At 38.6% G+C, this 3703-nt stretch overlaps 1 non-coding gene across 1 annotated transcript; it reads left to right on the top strand.

Moving 5' to 3' along the window:
- The first annotated feature begins 1604 nt into the window (after positions 1-1604).
- LOC115069433 lies at positions 1605-1668 on the top strand. The gene has a single exon (XR_003848702.1). It is a non-coding gene; the product is annotated as a U7 small nuclear RNA (small nuclear RNA).
- Positions 1669-3703: the final 2035 nt, after the last annotated feature.

Below are 3703 nucleotides of genomic sequence, written 5' to 3'. Positions count from 1 at the left end.
ACAAACTCTGCTGAGAAGCAGCCTGCCTCTCCTCTGATCTCCAAAGATAGGATAAGCATATTCTACCTGATAACCAGAGATCTTAGAAGCTGTTTTTCTCTCATCTTAACAGGGAAAAAGTAAACACTTCCACACCCTAATCCTACCTGCTTCCCCCTCCCTGATTTCTCCCCCAAACATTCCCCCTTCCACACCCTAAAGCCCTCATATATAAAGTCCCAGCTCATAACCCATGGGCAGACATCTTTCCCTTTGTGGACATCTTTCCCTGACATCTCTCCCTTCCCTGAGGGAAAGGTGCCCCATGCAAAATAAATCTGTATCCCGCTGAGAATTCCATCTGTGCCTCGGCGCCTCATCCATCCGCTCATGCTCTCCATCCGTGCCGCTCCCTCCTGCCCACTCTCCACCTATCAGTTAGTAGGGTGCTTGCCCAGCTTACACAAGGCCTGAGCTTAATGGCCAGCACTGAAAAAGAAAAGCGGAAAAAAATGTGTGCGTGTGTGTGTGTGTGTGTGTGTGTGAGAGAGAGAGTGAGAGGTACCCATCACCCAGCTTTGACCTTTTTTTTTCTGACAAAAGTTTGCTATATATCCCACACTAACCTGAAACTCACAGTCATCCTCCTGCTTCAGCCTCCTGAGTGTTAGGATTATAGGTGGACACCTCAATCAATGCCCAACCAGCTTTGACTCAATGATATTTTTCCATACTTGAATGTAAAAGGGGTTTAGATTGTACATAAACTAAACCAGAATTTTATTTTTTATCTTATTTATGTTATGGTAATGATTATAATCATTATAATAAATAATAAAATCTCTTTTCTCTATTATATTTAATTTTTAATTAAAAAATTTTTTTATTATTTTTATTATGTGTATAATGCATGTATTGCCTGCATGTAGGTAAGTGCACCTGTGTCGTGCAAATATTGATGCTTGAAAAGCATTGAAGTTTTTCCTTTTATTTTCCTCTTTAAGAATGTATATAGTATTTTATGTGTATAAGTGTTTTGCCTGCATGTATGTAAGTAAACAGAGGCCAGAAGAGGGCATCAGATTCCCTGAAACTGCAGTTATGGATGGTTTTAGCAACCACGTGGGTGCTGAAAATCAAATCCGGGTCCTCTGGATAAACAGTATGTATTCTTAACCACTGAGACATCTCTCCAGCCCTAAATTTAAAATTTTTATTTATGTGTATTTGTGTGTCTGTGTGTTTGTATGCCACATGTATGTGGGTGCCCAAAAAAGCCAGAAGAGGGCATCAGATTCTCTGGAGCTGGGATTACAGGTGGTTGTGAGCCACTGGACATGGTTGCTGAGAACCAAACTTATGTCATGTAGAAGAACAGTAAGGGCCCTCAACTGGTGAGCCATCTCTTCAGCCTCCTTATTTATTTTTTTATTACATTTATTTATTTGTTTATTTATTTATTTATGTTCGTATATGCCACATGACACATGTGTAGAGATCAGAGGACAACTAACAGGAATTGTTTCTCTTACTTCCATTATGTGTGGCTTGAACTCAGGTCGTCAAGTTTGGTGGCAAGTGCCTTTACCCGCTGGGCCATCTCAGCAGCCCTCAAAAACTCTTGAAAGTGTTCCAGCTCTTTTAGAATTTATTTAGTGGATTTTCTGACATAAGTCAGAGAATGTCTAAAAAAAATTCTTGAAAGTAATCAGTGAAATATTGTTTTTGAAGGTAACTTTTTTGTTCCTTCTGGCACTGGAGTTATAGACAATATTCTCTGGGTAGAGTTAAATTTATTTTCAACTTTCCTTTTTAAATTTTTTTAACAGTGAAATTCATGTACTATAACATTGTTTTTATTACATTTATTTATTGTGTGTATGTGTGCATGTGCGTGTGCATGTGTGTGCGTGTGTGCGTGCATGCATGATCGTGTGTGTGTGTGTGTGTGTGTGTGTGTGTGTACGTACATGCTGTGGGAGTTGACTCTATTCTTCCACCATGTGGGTGCTGGAGATAGAATTCAGGCTTAAGGTCAAGTGCCTTTACCTGCTAAGCCATTTTACCAACCCAAACTTTTATTTTCAAATTTATTAGCATTAATTATTAGCCACATTTTTTTAAAAGAGGAGCTAAGAATAAATATCAAAATGACACTTCTAGGGGCTGGAGAGATGGCCCAATGCTTAAGAGTTCTTTGTATACAATCATGTGTACCAGAGTTTGGATCACAGCGCTCACGTAACATGCTGGGCATCCCACAGATGCCTGTAGCCCCAGCTACAAGAGGAAGCAGAAATAGGCAGATTACTGGGGATTGCTGGCTTCCAGCCTAGCAGAGAAAATGAAAATCCCAGGTTTAAGGAGAGAGCCTGCCTCAAAGAATGGGTGGAACATGACAGATGAAGACATCTGATGCCCTCTTGTGGCCTCCATTCCCACATGGGCACAAGTACCTCTGCACACATATGTGCACTTACACTCACACACAGAGATATATGTACACACACATTAACTAAATAAACAAATAGCCACATCAAATGGTAGAACGTAAGAGCAGTTAAATATATATCTCTATCAAACAGAACTGAAGCTAACAGCATATGATCTCATAGCTGCATGAGTCATGCTTCCTAATTGTTCATATCTTTAAGAATCAGATAAAGAATGCACATGGTGTTTTCATTGTGCTGAGTCACTGGGTGGAAGGAGAAAGAAAATCCACCTCCTGAATAATTGCCTATTTTTCTTCTAGGCAATTCATTCTTTAAGAATTCATGGGGATGAATCCACCAAGCATGAGTTATCTGTCCTGTCCAAACAATTCTCACCCACTGCTTGTTCAGTATGTTTTGATGTCAGACAATGAGGTGGTAAGCTGATAATGTGATTATGTAAAAAAGCTTTCTAGTTGCTATGTAGGTATAAGGAAAAACAACTTTAAAAATCAGATAATATTCAGAATCATAGTGGATATTTATTGACTAATTTTTTCCTCAATATTAAATATTTGCTAGGTATTTGTATGAACTGAAAAGAAAACTTAAATATTTTGGTTCAACTAGAATAGTTTTTCTCTCTCTTTTCAAAGAATCACAAAAATAAAGAGCTGTTTTGTTTTGTTGGTAATACTGGTGTGGTTTTGAGAAAGCTAACTTATTTTATGACAAGTTTGACAATACAATCATTTAATATTTACTTTATTATATATGTATATATATATATAATTTGGTCTTTTTGAGACAGGGTCTCCCTGTAGCCCTAGCTGGCCTGGATTCGCTATGGAGACCAGGCTGGCCTCGAACTCACAGAGATCCGCCTGCCTCTGCCTCCTGAGTGCTGGGATTAAAGGCATGTGCCACCATGCCCGGCTCTTTATTATATTTTAAGTAAAGCCTAAGAGTCACTGAAAGAACTATTATCTTACTATTGTAAGATAATAACCTCTATAATTTTATTATTTATGAAATAAAATGTTCTTGATAACATACAAAGCTATATCTACACTTCATTTTCTTCATTTGAAAAATTATCTTCAAAATTTAGAACAACAGGGCACTGGAGAAGTGGCTCAGCGTTGAGAGAACATAATGTTCTTTCAGAAACCCAAGATCAGTTCCCAGTACCCATGTCAGGTGCATCACAACTGTCTGTCACTTCAGCTCCAGCAGATTCACACCCTGCAGGCACCTGCACTCTCATATGTATGGGGCATATATACATA

This window comes from Nannospalax galili, unplaced genomic scaffold (genome assembly GCF_000622305.1).
Source record: "Nannospalax galili isolate Female #2095 unplaced genomic scaffold, S.galili_v1.0 scaffold892, whole genome shotgun sequence".
NCBI classification, from domain to species: domain Eukaryota; kingdom Metazoa; phylum Chordata; class Mammalia; order Rodentia; family Spalacidae; genus Nannospalax; species Nannospalax galili.
Note: the sequence above shows the minus strand (reverse complement) of the source record. Positions and strands in the feature narration are given on the sequence as shown.